The sequence below is a fragment of the Lutjanus erythropterus genome, chromosome 13 (assembly GCF_056507025.1).
Source record: "Lutjanus erythropterus isolate fLutEry1 chromosome 13, fLutEry1.hap2, whole genome shotgun sequence".
Taxonomy (NCBI): domain Eukaryota; kingdom Metazoa; phylum Chordata; class Actinopteri; order Lutjaniformes; family Lutjanidae; genus Lutjanus; species Lutjanus erythropterus.
This window is the reverse complement of record NC_139329.1, coordinates 36,388,356-36,406,767: the sequence shown is the minus strand read 5'-3', so window position 1 is coordinate 36,406,767 and position 18,412 is coordinate 36,388,356.

Genomic DNA, 18,412 nt, shown 5'->3' with positions numbered 1-18,412 from the left:
TGTAGGCTTGAAACGTGGCTGTAAAATGACATTAAATATGTATATATAGTTATAGTAATAGATAGTGCACTGATGACACTCCTGTGACCCTGGTTGATCACATATGAATGGAATGATATAGAAAAAATGGATGATATTAAGACAGCTATAATATTAAGACAGCAAAGTACAGTGACTACAAGAGGAAAATATGAGATAGAAGATGAGGGAAAATGATGAGTTACCTCTTGCAGATACAATATGGATTTTTTCCAGGAGATGAGGGGTCATTTCACCATTTGTAAGCTTCTTTTGCAGTTGGAATAATATGTGTCCAGTAAATATGCTTTAGTGTGCCATTTTCCAAATAAAGTCAAGATGTAAAACTGCTGAAGACATCATTTCAGGATTGCTATTAGTATGTTTCAGTGGCAGCTGAGATGCAAAAAGCGCAATAAAACCACCCAAACATTAAATCTGGAAGAGATTAAAGCATCCCATTTAAAATAGACCTCAATAAAAAAGCACCAAATCTTTCAGAGTTTTGGGCTGTTAGTGATTCTCTTCTCTGTGATTCTGTTAGAGAGCATTCAGATCAGTAAAACAGAGGCGTCCTCATAGTCTCTAAAGTCATTAACTTCTCATTAACAGCGATTTTCTACCCGCCTATTATTTTCTGTGATGGGTAAGAATTATATGAAGGAGTGAACTGGTTAACCATTACGGCAACACTTTCGTCCACCCACCCTCTGCTCTGAAATGATCCTCAACAGGAGGGTGAGCACTGTTGAAATGAAAACCACTTGTTTCCATCATAGTAGCTGATGAAGCCTTTGTGGTGGTTCTGAAGAGCACATCATTGACAGTGACAGTGACAGTAAATGAACCCTTTTTTTATTTAAAGGACCAGTGTGTAAAGTTTTCTGGGATCAGTCTCTTTTTGCTCTGTTCTCCAATAACAGTTGAGGAAGCTTGGTATCTTGGTCAACCTCCTCCTTTTCTGTAAGCAACATGTTTCGCTAACATCGGCTAATGTTAGGAAAAAGATAGCTAACTGGCTAGCTAATGATTGAAGTAGAATAGCCAGTTACAGCGTTTTGTTAATGTTAGTCAATGTAAAATGTGAATATGTTGCATTAAAGATTGTGCAAAGCAACAATAAATGTTTGCTCTGAGTTTGTCATGTGCTATTACCCTGAAATGCTCTGAAATGCTGAGGGCATGTCCGCTCTGTCTCGAACACCACTACGACCTAAAAACGACCTGAAACTCGGACGCTCCGTCCAGCAGCTTTATTGGACATATCCAGACATGTTTGAGCCACCAGAGCCAGAGGACGGTGACAGGATGGTATTTGTTTTCTTCTTTTTTGGGTTGTTGGAACTGAAGTGAGCTGAAGTGAGCAGCTGGGCTGATTTGGACTGAGATACTCACTGAGAAATGTTTGTAACTGACTGTTAGGGAGGGTTATGGGAGGGGGACACGGTGTCATTCATGTGTTGGTTCCTGGAGCTGATAAAGTGTTGGGGGACCATGTCTCTGGCAGTGTCAGCTCAGTCTTTTCACGTTTTCAGCAACTATTTTCTAGCATGTATAATGTGTTAAGAAGAAAAACTATTTTTCTTTGTAAAGACTTTAACAGGTCTCCCAGAAATGTCTTTAAACCATCTTCAAAATTTGGTTTTCTTTTCAACATAGACACACTCAAAGCACATATAAGTAAAGGAAACAGCAAAGGAAAACGTACCAAGTTCACTTAACTGTTACTGGAGGACAGAGAGAAAAGGGGCGGGACTTAGGAAGGTTCAATCGGAACAATATGGCAGGACTAGAAAATAATATTAGCATTTATAATTTGAATAGTCTATAATCACCTGAAAATGTTAATTGTTGTGTTTTTGTTTCCCACCATTTTTCGATGGAAGCCCAGAATAGACAAACCAAACACTGGCTCTTGTATTTTATGTGAGTTTTGTGGACACTGTAGTCTCTCATTTGGAAGGGGAGGGTGAGGCAAGCAGTATTCATTTGGTTGCAATCTACATCCTACGCCCTGGTCCTTTAACTGGAAGATCACACTAATTGACCCTTCCTAAGAGTGCTAGGAGTAAGTTTGGTATTTCAGTCAACTTTCTCTTTTTCTGTTTCATGTACTTAGATATTCAATGTGCTAGCTTATCTATTTTGAAAAGAAAACCAAATTTTGAATATGGTTTAAAGTTGTTCCTGAGAGGACCTGCAAAAGCAACATATAGTCACATCTTAAGTCACTAGCTATCTAATCTAGCTATCTGGTTAGCTAGTGTTTTGCTTACATTAGCTATCAGATGTAACTAACTATTTAACAACTCATATAGATTAGAGAAAGGAGAAAGTTGACCACATTTCCAGCAGGGGTAGGACTTCAGTAGGGGCAATTACTGAGCTGTCACTGGGCGCTGCCGCCAATTTTCAAGCTGTAAAAACATGTGGCTGGAAATTCTTCTATCCACCAAAATAAATTTCTCAATACTCACTGTGCTCAAAAGATCATTTCAAGATTGCTGCAAGCATGTTTCAGATGCATCTGGGACACAAAAAGCACAATACAACATGTAAACATGTTGCTGTAAATTCCTCTATCCACCAAAATCAGTTTCTCAATAAATCTGAGGCAACATCCAGGCCATGAAATTAAGAGTAGTTTAATGATAGTGTGCGTCTTAAAAAATATCTTTTAACTTGTAAGATTGGAGTACTGTGTGTCTAATAAATATGCTTTAGTGAGCAGTTTTCTAAACAAAGTCAAGTTGTAAAAGTTTCTGTGCTGAAAGGATAATTTCAAGATTGTTAATAATATGTTTCAGTTGCAACTGAGATACAAAAAAGTGCAAAACAACATGTACACATGTGGCTGGAAATTCCTCTCTTTACCAAAATCAGTTCCTCAATAAATCTGAGACAACATTTAGGCCGTGAGGTTGCAGACTCATGCCATAAAGCATAGCCTTAAAAGTTGCTAATGATGTTTCTAGGCAATTTCTAAGAGCCAAAATCAATTCAGTTCTTTAATCCCCGGTCAGTTGAGTCAGACTGAGCTCAAGTGATCCTTAGAGGATGTTTCCCAGACAAATATCCTAAACTGACCTTGTGCTCTGTCTGTGTGAGGCACAGACAGGTATGTTATATCATCACGTTATCTGTTGATGTGAAAGGAAGAATTCACTACACATGAAGTCCATCCTTGTCAACCTTTCTCCTCTGGGTCTTTCAGCCCGGCTCTAGAAGTTCCCTCTGGAGACAACAACCATTTCCTCAGAACACAGTCTGCATTCCTGAGACGCTGTCCAATCCCTGTAAACAACATTCCTGCTTTAGGAAACAAAAGCCACAAAAAACCATTATCTCACTGTCCGATCCAAAAGTCTCCTCTCTGCCATCTCTCTGTGTCTTTGTCCTTCCGTCTCTCTCCTACACTAATGAGTGACATTTGTTCTTCTTGGCATTTCCAGTGTTTTCATGGTAAGTCTGACTGTAGGCAACCCAACACATAGTCACATCCTCTCTGTTTCTGACACAGCAAAACTCCAAATGCTCAACTCTGTCAGAGTCTCCGAGCCTCGTAAAAACAATAAAGTCACAGAGACAAGTAGCTCAAAGGGTAGTTTATAAAATTTAACCTTTAAATGTACTATTAGTCATGATATTTTACACTGTTGTAGAGAAATCCCTGCAGCTATTATCAAGCAATTAGCCACAACCAGAGTCTCTGTTTATTATTCAATGACAGTTGATGCAAACAGCATCAGATTATTCTGACATTTTTTTTACTCAATTCTGAAACTTGCAGACACAAACCATTTTTTTGTGTTTGGTTCTACTTATTGAGCAGGGACACAAACTAAATGAAAAAGTTAGCCACCACCTCACCCACCCAAAGTGTGTTGAGAATGAATACAAAGTGAATTTCAGACACGGCTTGACTGCATATAAGTCAGTCACACTGTTTATGTGTACGATACAAAAGATACTTCTGCGGCTTTAAGTCTGAGCTGTGCCATAAACTCATGTACAGGCCGATTTCACATGCACAGTCTGTACATTGACTGTTTCTGGTGAATAAAACACCTTAAAATAACGTTAATGAATGTTGCTATGCAGTTCAGCTGCAGTAGTGTTGGCTCCATTCTATTAAAGGGGTAAAAAAGCCTTGCCTTATTTATATGTCTCTAAAACAATCATAATCTTCTTGGGTGGAGCATAGCGACAGTACCCCTGTAAACTAGTGTCATGGGTAACTTGTTTTTGGTGGAAGCCCAGGAATTACAATGATTACATCACTGCAAATGAAAAAGTAACAGCTGCTGACTTGTTTGCCTTTGAACCCTTGGCGTCCCAGTGATTTGATCCTGTCAGTGTCTCGGTTGTTGTTGTTTTCCAGGGACTTTTAAAAAAACAGATAGTGGATGCTGTGATGCTGATTGAAACCAAGCAACCAATGGCAGGCTTATACCCACTTTTTGGTCTGCTGACCTCTCTCCAACGCACCTGTCTAGATGTGTTCCTTTGTTCTAAAACATGGAGGCTTATACCCCAGAAAGCATCCGGTGAGTCAGACTACAGCTGCCTGTGACCTAGGTTTACAAATACCAGCGTTTCCCTCTTGGTTTTTTCAGAAACCGCTGACAATCCAGCAGTCAGTGAAGGCAAGCAAATTAAAAAAAGGGGGCAGACAGACAAAAATCTAAAACAGGAAAGAGTCATTAACCAGTAGACAGCAAAACAAAAACAGAATCTAAACTGCTATGGCTAACGGGGCACAATGGATGATTTGTCTGAGAACTAGAATTTGTGGGCAGGTATATGTGCTGGATCACATGACTCTGGAACAGACTGCTTTTACGGTGGCCATGTTGATATGAAATAGCAGGGCAAACACAGGTGGTGAATACTCCAGCAGACATTTTGACTTAATAGCAGGAAAAAAGCACAGATGATAGTGTTAATGTTCTGTTCAGTTTAATGTTGCATTCACGTACTCCTTGGCAATTTGGAAACTCATTCTTCTGATTTCAGTGTGTTCATGTGTATTTGAGTCATAAAAACATGTCAGCTTCACCAGGACGGTCCCTATAACCACTAAAATATTACCTTACCTGACTCGTTATCAGGGTTAATGCTAATAAATAACTTTTCTAACTAATCTAGGTCACTCTACATGGACAGCGGCTGACGGTTTGGTTATGGCTGAGATGCGTTACGGCTGCAACCACGTCTACTGGAGCATAATCAGGTGAGCAAAATGGTTCACTTTTGAAATGCTGCTGGTGGGACATGCAGCCGCGTGGAGGATGGATCAAAACCGTTGTGCAGATGTGACGGCTCAGTGGCATTAAAAGGCAAGTCTTACACGTGAGCAAAACATTTTACATATTTTTTATTTTTACTTTCATTTACCATGTTTTTGCATACATGATAGACAACAACTCACTGTAGCCGTCTTGTTACCTCTGTGAGTTCCCCCACCACAGACACACAAATTCATCTCTCAGACAATATATTTTTATTTTATGACCCCTGCTCAAAAGATTACAACATAACTCAGCACTGGAAGACATGTGTCTGCAGCTGCCCGGCTCCTGCAGCACACGTCCTCCGGTCAGCACAAAAACAGCAAAAAACCCCGGCAGAGCTCCTGTTTGTTGTGGGAGCAGAAGTCATCTGAGGGCCCGCACACTACCACGTAATAAGGGGAGAGTGCAATTAGGAAACCAGCAGCATCTGTGCTAATCAACTTACCTGACATGACTCTCATGAGCCCCCCCTCCCCATGCCTCTCTCTCTCTCCTCCTAACCACACCCACCACCACTCACCAAGTTGTGTACCAAAATTTTCGGCAACTTTCCAAGTCACTGTACTGCCAGGAGCAAATTTTTCAGATTTTTCCAAAACCATCCCAAATGCATGATGAGAGCTGCAGTTAGCAAGACCAGTCCGCCTGCACAATACAAGAACGCCAAAATGGAAGACTGTCGTCCTTAATATCAAATACTCCTTTGCAACTTGCTATGACCTGTCATGCCTGCTGTAAAGAAGATCTAAGGCAGAAATCAACTGATGGGCCCAAGTCCAGTGTCTTCCCTTACACACACTCATGGAGTTTGTTGCATGCCTGTGTAAGGATTCAGGCCTTTCCCACTGTCAAATTAAAAGTGTTTGAAGTTTGACTTTTTGAGCCCTTTATGAACACTTTCCATGTGTCAGTATGCATTAGATTGCTTCCTTCTAACACTGTGTTCTGCAACTTCAAGTACTACGAGTGGGAGGAAAGTTTGGCTTTTAAAAAGAGCTTTGAAATGAAAAAAATCCAAGCAACCGCCAAAGAAAATCATCAGTTCACTGATATTGATCAATAAAGCCTTGCAGATATGTTGTGGTTGCACGAGCCAACAAAAACTCTTACATTCGCTTTTAATTTGAGAGAAAAAAGGAAAAGGAAAATGCATATGTCAAACAGACAGGGGAATGACTGCGATAATTATGACAGTCTCAGCCGTCCAGTTTGGTCAGACTGTCTCATACCGAAGCGCCCCCCCACCCCCATCTCCCCCGGGACCGTCTAATCTGTCCGTGAAATGGACAGAGCAAACGTCAACACTGGAAAACTAACATCAGAGTGTAGAAAGTATACAGCCAAGCGTGATTAAAAGGTTTTATTCCAACAACACAGACGTCCATCCACTGCGATTCACTGCTCCCCGATGCACAATACGTTTGGGTTCATATTTCCAGAGAACAGATCATTTCATACGGCACAACATCAGTCATGTTTATTGAGTTTTACTTTCATTGCCCACAGTGTTTTTGGTAAGAGTGTGACTCAGTTTTGAAATGGTGGATATCTAATGCTGGAAGGAAACTCTGCTTATGCCCTCATAGAAAAAACATCCATCACCAAACACAAAGTGGGAGAGAAAGAGTGCCAGTCCTTCAGGCAGCTAGCTGGTCAAAATGCATGAGAAGAAAGACTTTGGCCTGAATGTTGCATGAGACACTTCTTGTATTTGTGTTATTATTATTGATGATGAAAGAGAAAAGCTCTGATTGTTTGCATCTGAGAGGAAATTTTTAAGCCCATGCACTCATTTTGGGGTCATCTGGAAAAGTTACGTGAAGTCAAATATTCCATTAGTAAATGTTATTACTTCACCAGATAGGATTTACACCCAGTGTTTGTTTTTGAAAACGCTGCTTGATGAGAGAAAAGCCAAAAACAGGCATTTTAAGACTTTTTTGACTGGGGTGGCTCAAGTGGGGCACTGATGGATGTGTGCATGCATGGACACGTGTGCATCCACATTAATGTTTCATTTATCATATCTACTTTAATATTTACTTTATAGAAACACCCCTGCAAAAAACAAAAACAAACCAAAAAACTCAGAGGTGTAAACAGACTCCCAGGTGTTATGGTGCCATTAACTTCTATTATACTGATGAGAAGGCAGAAATCTCTCAGCAACTCACACCAAAACTGTTTAAATGGATTAATAACAGTAGAGGTAAGAAAAAAAAATATTTTTGATTTTGGAGTGAAGTGTCCCTTTAAAATCGCAGCTCCACTCCTGCTGTAATAGCTCTTTATCTTTTCAGTGAAGCCGACAATGTTCAATAAGCTGTCCAATGACACTTCAAAGGTGAAATTTAAAGCAGGAAAATACACGTCCCAGATAGCATTATCAAACGGTGCACAAATAAGACCGTGGCATGCAGCACAATGCAGGGGTGTAGCGACTGACGCAGCTAATCTGCTCACATCACGCCCTGTGCAAATGTCAGAGCCCAAACACAGAGCGAGGGGAAAAAGATAAGGGGGGGGAAAAAAAGAGAAAACGTTCTGCCCTGGTTGTTCGGCTGTGGAGGCATGCCAACATTTTTTCCCCTCTCGTCTGCAGCTCTGTGATTTTTTTTTTTCTTCCCCATACTCCCTCTGACTGCGGTTTTTAAAGCATTCCTGGATGGTCGGAGACTAAACTGTGAACATACATTACCAGCAATTAGACAGATCCCAAGTGAGACTTCCAGAGAAAGAGCAGAGGAAGAAAACATCCACCCACTTTGTAAACAGGTCACATTCCCAGTGTTTGTCATCCAGAAAGCACTTACAGTAGGGACATGTTAATACATACTCTCTGAAGGCCCAAACTGTCCTTGGAAGCACTAATGTGACAAAACAGTTGCTGTGATTGCATCATTATGGAAGTCAAAGATGCTGCACATACTGCAGTCTGAATCTAAAGAACATATGATAACACTTTGCTATCAGCCTTGATCCACGGTATCAACTTATGTAAGATCATTTTCATTAATTTGTTAAAAACATGGGTGATACTTCATTAATATATTCATGTCTCATGTTGTCCACCCACCTTTTCACATTCAACTTTCTTTAATCTCTATAATACACTAAGTGAAAATATCAAGACATTAAATTCTGTTGCATCAGACCAGAATCACAACATGACTGAGAAGAATTGGTTTCATCTTGGTTTGGTTACTTTAAAATGTTTATTTGTTCATTTTTCACTATATTGTGCATTATAACACAGCCTTAAACACAATCGTGTCAATGTTTTGATATTAAGTAATGGATCAAATCAAGTATAATGTGAATAATGTCACTTATTGTGACAGAATTATCAGCTGACTGTTCAGTTTCCCTCAAGTCTGCAAAGATGTTTGGTATCTTTCTGTTTTTTATGGTCTGCAACCTAAAAGAACCATTTTGGTTCCGTCTCTCTGTTCTAATCAACATGATTTCCAGCTGCAGCAGGCAGCTATTTTGTGAACTGGCTCTGGTGCCTTATTATTTTTAGACTGAATTTACTTATTATGGCCAGTTTTTTTTTTTTTTTCATTTTTCTTTGGAGTTCGGTTTGGTTTAGGCAACAAAACTACTTGGTTATGTTTAGGAAAACATCATGGCGTGGGTTAAAATAAACTGTTAATCACACGTTAGGAAGTTCTGCAGGCAAACTTTGTCCATGTGCAAAAAAACAAAAAAAAATCTAAGCTAAAGGAGAGTGAATGGTGGACTTTGTTTGAATTTGTTGGTTAGCCAGAAATGCCACATATGGGAGAACTTAGCCTCCACAACATTCTGTCAGAGATCTTTCTGTCAGAAAGCCCAGAATCCTTTCTGTCAGAAAGTCTTTAGGAAGTCAGGTGACATAATATAAAGAACAACAAGTCCATAGCAGGAGCAGGTTGTGATGGATGAATGTGTTAAGCACATTACTTCTACTTACTACTACTGAAGTTTGACTCCCATGTAAAGCTTATTGTTGATTTATTATTTTTAGACTTACATGGCTTACTATCAGTTTTTTTTATCATTGATTTTCTGTGGCAGTTTGGTTATGTTTAGACAAGTTAGTTTTTAGTTAAAAATCATGGTTTAAGTTAAAATAAACCGTTAACCACACAAAAGCTTTCTGTCAGAAAGGCTTTAGGAAGTCAAGTGACATAGTATAAAGAGCCACAAAGTCTGTATCTATAGTAGGTTGTGATAGAGGAATGGGTTGAGCACAATACTTCTAAGACTCTCATGTGAAACTGTTGACTTATTTTTAGACTTGCTATCTTTATCTTTTTAGTTTTCTGTGGCAATTTGATAAGGTTTAATCAACAAATCTGCTTGGTTAGATTTGGTTTTAATTAAAATAAACTGTTAACCACATGTTAGAACTTCCTGAATGCTAACTTTGCCCATGTGTGATCAAATCAGAGCTAAATGGAGAGTGAATAATAGAGTTACATTTGTTGGTTAGGCAGAAACACTACATATGGGAGACATTTGCCTTCAGGACTTTCTGTCAGAAAGCTCAGAAATCTTTCTGACAGAAAGGTCCTAGGAAGTCAGATAACGTGGTGTAAAAACCAACGGAGCCCATTCCAGTGGGAGATTGGTAGATGAATGGGTTTAGCAGACGATTTCTACCCAGAAGACTGAGGTTTGACTCCCATATGAAACTGTTATTGACTTATTATTTTTAGATGTAGTTGACCTACTATCTTCAGTTTTTTTTGGGTTTTTTTTTTGCAGTTTGGTTAGGTTTAGGCAGCAGACGTACTTGGTTAGGTTTCGGAAAAGATCATGGTTTGAGTTAAAATAAACCGTGACCCACATGTGAGAAAGTCCTGAAGGCAAACTTTGCCCATGTGCAACCAAATCAGAGCGAAATGGAGAGTGAATAACAGACTTACATTTGTAAGTCTCTAAACTCTAAATGAATAAATGCTATTATATCTTCATGTCTGATGCGTCTGTGTTGTGTTTACAGCTTGTTTTGTTGTACCCAGATGGCCAAAAAAATCAATTAAAGCTACTTTGAAGTACATACTTTGTTAGGAATGTAAAAGATTATATTGATTATAGCTGCTGAAATTGACGTGCGGCACACATTGCAAAGCACTTCTGAATGTTATTGAAGAACACAACGCTTTTCCATCCACTGTATGACTTCAGATTGTTATGTGGTGGCCTGTATAACAACGTCGGGTGATGAAAAGCAGCGGAGGCAGACAACTCTGAGTGAATTTCCAGAAGCTCTCTTCCTTAAAATAACTTCCCAGTCAGGTCCTGCTGCATACCGCGTCTCTGTGTGTGTGTGTGTGTGTGTCTGTGGACTGAACCCCGGCCCGCCCCGATCTGACCACCACCTCACCCTGCTCACCCTACACCTTCAGGACCACCTCCGGGCCACACTTCCTCTGGTCATGTTACAGTTTGGTGCCTTCATTCGCCAAAATCAACAGAGAGAACTTGCACAGCTTTTCGCCTTAATCACACACCAGGCTTTGAAAAATAAGTAGGACTGAACCTTTGGCAAATTGTGAAAACAACTGCCTGCCAACATGCAGAGCATCACACTGTGTCATATTCTCCAATGAGGGAAACCTGTTTTGCATTTTTCATGCATGTGTGCACTCAAACTGATGCAATTTGTTTCCCTGTTTCATGCAGTGACACAATAACCTCTGGAGGGAGAGCTCCACCCTATCAGCTGGATGGAGCTGCGACACAAACCAGATCTAAAGGCGTTCAGCCCACCCCACCCCACGCTGCTTTCTGTCCCTCTGTTTTGTACTTTCAACTCCTTATACTTTCAAAACAGAGTGTGTCAGTTTTAATGCAAGGCAAAAACAATGTGAATCAATGTAACAAGACAAAAACGACATAACAAGACTATAACAACTAAAAGAGGTTACAAGGTGAAAACAATGTAAGAGGTTTTACAAGATGAATGTGACGTAACAAGATGCAACAAGATGAAAGTCATGAAACAGATGTGACAAGGCGAAAACAGCATAACAATACAAAACAAGACGGAAACGATGTATAAGACATAACAAGACAAAAACAAGTAAAGGACGTAACAAGACGAAAATGATGTGAAAGGTGTAAAAAGATGAATGTGATGTAATAAGATGCAGTAAGACAAAAACAACACAAAAATGATGTAGAAGACATAACAAGATAAAAACGACGTAATGAGACAAAATTGACATAAAAGATGTAAAGAGACTAAAAACAATGTAGAAGGTGTAACAAGATGAATACGATGTAACAGGAAACAACAAAACAAAAATGACGTAACAATACATTATAGATGACAATTACATGACTGACATAAGATCAAAATTATGTAACAAGACATAAAAATAACAAAAATAGCGTGAGAATGATGCACCAAGAATAAAGCTGATAGAAACGTCCTTCAGTGGGCAACTTTCTACCTTTAGACTTTGAGTAGATCTCAGAGCCTAAACTTTCTGGCTTTCAGGGAGGGGTGACAGGGGTCCACCCTGCTGATTTCCTGCTCAGTCCTGACTCTTGGCCTCTCTTCATGGTTTTGGATGGCATTGGGGCGGATGAGGGGATGGCGAGGATGGAGGCTGGGTGGCGAAGGAGGGGAGAAAGACGAGGTGCCTACAGAGGGGGGGGATGAAAGGAGGGCGGGAGGCAATATTATACTGGGGCTGTGTTGTTCTTGGCTCACTCTGTAGTCTGTCCCACCCCACTGCAGGGTGTTACACACACACACACGCACACACACACACACACACACACAATCAAAACACAACAGAGATTTCCATGACAATGGTGTTCCAGCCTGTGGGGGTAACAAAGCAGGGTGACCACAGTGCATTTCTCACAGAGGAGGAGAGGGCGAGAGTCTCACTGAGCGCCGGACCTGAGGAATCATCTGCTCTGCTGCTCAGGCCACAAAACCAAATAAGCCACGCGATGACTCCAGAGGCAAGCTGGCGTCTAGGCAGGCCTCGGGGGAGGTGGCTCGCTGGAGAGCGTCTGTGGCAAGCTGAGGAATGAATTGTGTTAGGTTAATTAACTTTCAGTCAGTAAAAATCACCAGAGATCAGTTGAAAACTGTGCAGTTATGTTCTAAACCACATGGCCCACTAGAAAACTTCTGAAAAGAAGACGCATGTAGTACTGAATGATTATCACGATGGATTTATCTGAGGGTGGGAAACCTCACTTTAACCCATATGGCCACACTGACCTTTGTCATGGCAGCCATATTGGTTGGTCCTGTTCCATTAAGTGCAGCAGAGCCTTTTAACTGACCCAAAATGCACAACTGACCCATCCAAAGTCCCGCCTCTTTTCTGGAACTTTGAACTTGAACTTTGATCTTTACTCAGATGTGCTATTCACTCAGCTTGTCTATGTTGAAAGGAATACCAAATTTTGAAGATCTAATGAAAAACTAATCTTAGCTAAGCATCACTAACTTGCTATCTAATGTACAATCATTAGCTAGTCAGTTACATGTGATAGCTAATGTTAGCAAAACACTTGCTGACTAGCCAACTAATTTCAAGGAAACTCAAAAGGTTTTAGTTTTTTTAGTTTAGTTTTTCGTTTTAGTTTCCTTGGCTAATCTACATCAGAATTTCGTTAGCTATCTTTTTTGCTAACATTAGTTAGCTGAAATGTGACCATGTATATGTCACTTTTGCAGGTCCCTCAGCAGTTTCAGAGAAATTGGTCATAAATTGCTTTTTTTGTGAAAAAAAGTTTTAATGAAAAAAAGTTAGTGTTCAAGCTGCCTTTAAATTTGGACTTAACTAAATTTGAAATTGAATTTTGTCATGATTCAAAACAAGTGAACCTTTCTGGTAAAAAAAAAATAATACTTGAATTAAAAATATGTTAAATAAGCTTAAGAAATCAAGTTGAACCGACAACTTTTCAGTCACACTGATGAACATTACAAAGAAATCTGTGCTCATCATATGTTTTTTTCAAACTATATAAGTATACATACATACATATATATATATATATATATATATATATATATATATATGTGTGTGTATATGTATATATGTATGTATGTATATTAGCTGATTCCACTAAATTCCTGTGATTTTTTTTTACAGTGTAAGAGAGCTACAATTTGAAATTCAATGAGATTTGCATCTGAAATTTTGATGTGACTGTGTTGCCTCTTTTGTGTTTCTTATCGGTTTTCTGATTTTCCAAAACTAATTGTCAGTAGTTCTGCAGGAGACCCGTTAAAGGGAGTATGAATGTTAATTAGTACACCTTTGTTGCTTAGATAACTCCCAGTTAAACTGCGACATCTTTAGGTGCAGTCGCTCTTTTGTTTTGCAGCTAAACATGATTCCTTGATGGCCTGGTTGGTACGTAAGAGCCTTCCTGCAAAGAGTTAATGTAAATCTAATTACATGGTATAAGTCGCCGACTGTGAATGGAATGTAGCGAGGAGATGTGGTTAATGGTTGAGGGGGAGGCAGACATACTACAGTATCCAGGGGTTTCACAGCACATAACAACACAACATAAACTAAAGCCCTCAAGGTCTCATTTGCTTTCTTATGTAGGCTACAAGTCACCCCGCCTCTTGTTCTTTCTCTTTGTTCTGTGTCATTTAACACTCAGCAAAGTTGACATTTCTCTAAAAGATAATAAGTCTGTAGTTAAGAGGCTGGAAGTGACTGAAAGTTACTCACTACTAATAAATTCTGCAGGGTGAGACATCATTGATCCCGCCACAAGGCATTTACTGGTGTTAAGCAACATGCTAATATGCAGGCTTAAACAACAGTTCAACAGAATTAGTCAGTCTTCAAGATAATTATCTAGATTACTGGTAATGCTGTTTAATGAAAATAATAAACTGGGTGCAGCTGGATGGGAATCTCAGGGATGGACATAATTTAGATCTGCCAGTTTCACACTAAAATCATACTTGAGTATCAGTTTCATACAGATGCTTTGGGTTGGTAAAGTGTCTCAAACAGCAAAATAATGAGAAATACATGCAGAGGGTCTCTGCAGATAAAGCCACACTTCTAGTGGGTCATAAGTGATGACTGAAATGGATTATGTCTATATGAGTCTATACATTGCTTTATAACCTTAAATGTCATTTAATGTCCACTCAGTTTATATGATCTGATTCAATGCCAGTCAAAATTTAAAGCATACCTTACCCTTCACTTATAAAAGAAAGTGAATCCAAATTTTTGATTGGCACTACATATATCAGTCTTATATAAACAAGCTTGACTTGCCTTGACTTGACATAACGGATCATAATATAATCAGACAGGGATGTAAAAATATATTGAAATACCATTTTTTAAATACATGCTGAAGTCTGGCTGTATGTTCTGTATTGATCAGTTCATAAGCCAATAATGGAAGAGACACAAAAGCTTTGATTGCTTAAACAAATTATGTTGTTTACATTTACTTTAAAGTGCAAAAACAAACTTGATTTGACATGTAGGCCACACCCAGCAGCCCTGATGTTGTAACAGGTTGCTGTCAGATGTGTGTCTGTCACACTTGCATACCTACTGTAAGAATGTTCCCACATGGACACACCCTGCAGGACAGTTTCATCTCAGTGCAGGAGGGCGTGATGCTGTGCCACTTGAGGTCAGCAAAAAGCTTTTTAGACGCTGTGAAGTTGCTTTTTAAAGGTGCAACTTGAGGCTGTTTGTAGCATGTGACCTTTTATGGAGCAAATTCTTTGTGATTTTTCATTTTATGTAAGATTTTACAGTCACATTTTTGTTTGATTGTGATGTTTTTAATTTTTCTACTGCTGGAAATGATTCATAATTATAGTGACGCACAATAAAGTCGAAGTTGAGTCATTGTCTTTGATTTGAACGTGACGATTTGCAGGGAAAACCACCCCCTCACGCACACACACATGCACACACTGTACAGTGGGGCAACAGGCTGTTCACACAGCAACAAAAACCTCCATCATCTACCCCGCGTCCAGCTGTCAGTGTGTGTGTGTGTCCCTCTGACTGAAAGGCCTTTCTTTCTTTCTTTCTCCTGGACTGACTGCAGCAACAGGGCTGTGTTTGACACTCACGCTGGCCCCGGCCCAGCACATTACACTGCTCTCCTGACCCCAACATATGGCCCCGGGGACCCACGTCCAACCTCTGACAGCTGCATGTGACTTCAGACTGTTACATGAGTTCAAAATGAACCTCAGAGGATAGTTTTACAGAACATGCACAAAATTTCTCTGGTATCACTTTTACAATAAGAAGATCCTTACAAATACTTTATACGATCATTAATTAGACACTTTATGTGTTATTAATCATGAAGCCGTTGCAACACATTAGATAAAAAGGGTGTCACTGACCTGCTGTTTCACATTTATCTGCACTGCTCAGCCCCAGGTCTCGTTGCTTAACTGAGTTTACTTTTTCTCCATCAGCAACATTTATTCTTGTCAACTTCATCACATTTTTTAAAATAAGTTACCACCATTCAACCACTGTCAGCTTATCTTAATGGTCAAAAAGTTTCATCTGGCAGATTCATACACTAAGGCTTAGCAATGTTGTTTATCTTGACATTTTCAGCATGCACCACTTTACACTTTTTACAGTTTATTACCAGTTTATATTTACACAGTAGATATAAATTGATTATTTTAAGGTAAGAAAAACACAATTCTTATTTTCAGGTGATCATACAATATACTAAGGAAAACATATGCAATTTCTGCCATGTTCTGCCAATAAATCCTCTTAAATTGTGCACGCTAGAGAGCGCTAAACTGCAAGCTAAATGGCTTATTCATGGAATAAACAATATCAGTTTACACAACACACAAATTCAGGTTAAAAGCCTTATAACCAAGTCACTGAGTGCAAGGTGATGTCACCAGTGAGTGGATAAAAACAGCTTTTACATTTGCAGCTCTGCCTGAGAAAACCCACTGAAGTGACTCGTTTTGCAGCAGAAACAGCAGCAGTTTTACGGGAATAAATGGATGAATTCAAACCACAGAAATTCATTAGGTCAAAATCTAAATAATAAGTCATCAGAGTGCTGCTGACACCGTTTGACTGACACATTATTCCTGAGAACTGCAGTGCAGCAACCCCACAGCTTAACACCAGCCATGTTGCCAAAATAAGAGCAAACAGGAACTTGCGGGGAACCACATAAATTAGAGAAAAGTTAACTCTGTGGAGGATTCAATCTGACAGCCATGATTCACCAATAAGGCGGGGGTGGTGGTGGTGTTATTTTCAGGTCGCGACTTCTGCGCCGACATGAGAGATGTGAGGGGAAGGTGGGAACAGCATGCATCAAATCACATCCAGGTTTGGGGGTTTGTCCTTTTGCATGCCACTTACTGAGCTGATGGAGTTCATAGATAATGTAGCAGAGCAAAGTCCAAAGCAAACAGGCATGTCTCTTCCACTGAGGCTGAGTCAGAGCCTGCCTTTAAGAGCTGAAGCCAATGTCAACACAACCCGGCTCAGACTTATATTGAAGGTTAACAAGCAAACTGATGTTCTGAAAGTCACAGAGGCTGCAGATAATGCCGACTTAATTGCTGGATGCTCTGCTTATAAAAATAAGTTGTGACAGATGAGGTCAAACATCCGTCATAGTTGGTATCTTGATAAGTTTTTGCAAAATTGATTAACAAACAATTACATTATTACATTATGATTCTGAACTCCTCGTTGGCTCTACATCTTCAACAATGTAATCAATAATAGGGGAGACCAGGGGCAAATGTAACCACTCAGTTTCTCCAATTAGAAACAAGCAGGAGCGTTTCTTTTTAAATGTGAAATGTTTTCTTTTGTATGTAGCCTACAATTAATGTTTTACAAGGTAAATTTACTTTATGGATCCTTTTACGCACACATTCGCAAAAACAAAAGCCATACACAAAAACGCTACATACAGCAAATAGTTGCATGAATATGAAACAATAAATAAAAAGAATTAATCATGAAAATAAAAGTTTTTTTCATGGTGGAATTCTGAGGATGAAGAGGAGTGCCAAAGCCTGAGGACAAAGCGGTAGAATGGAAGTAAAATTTCATTTTGAAAGAATAAAGTGTGGAAGCTTTATCTATCTTTCAAATAAAAATTATAAACACAGGAACAAAAGAAACTCTAAAATACTGTAAAGTTAGTATGAGAAATGGTCAGTTGTATGTGCATGCAACCCAATGCTCCACTTGGGCCATCCCAGTCAAAAAATTCTGGAAACACCTCTGGAAACAAGCTAGAGTGATTACATTTACTCTGCACACTCACAGAAATGATTCATGGCAGAGTTAATTTTTATGCATTTACATCTATTTGATTTTATTTAAAAACTCATATTTTTTAAATGTATGCATTAAAATTAATTATAATCTGCATAATTTAATCAATTCTAAAATGTATTAAATGTAATTAGTTAATACATACCAACATGGTTTAAATAATCAAAGTTGTAAAACAAACAAGATTCTGTTATTTAAAATTTATGTGATTGGTTTTCATAGAAGTTATGAAAAGTGAAATGGGGAAACCGGAAACGATGTCCTGCACTTCCGCTGGACGCCAGCACTCAGGCCCTTATGGATATAAGCAGTCGTCCATGTGATGGTAAGCAATCCGAGACATTCTGTGTCCAATTACTCCCAAAGTGTCCTAATCGTGCAGTTTATATCACATCACATCGATATCAATTCATTTATGATAAAATCTACGTAGTTTGTGATTATTTCAAGCAGTTTTATCTTGGTCGCGTCGCGTGTACCGGACGATACCGGCGCCCGCTAGCATCATAGCTAACAAGCTAGCTATTTCACGGCATCTTGGCTAGCTAGGTAATACAGCTTGATACTGGACTAAACTAACCCTTTGCAGTCGGTTATCATGCCGGTTAAATGACTACTAGTAACATCAGTAGTTAAGCTAGCCGGATAGCATTCCCTTTGTCCACATCATTTAGCCTATTCATTTTTGTAACAAGTTAGGCTCTGTCTGTAGTATTATTTTACATCAGTTTGCTTAAAGGATAACTTGAAAACCCCATGGGGTTGTTTTGGTAGGTGCAAACT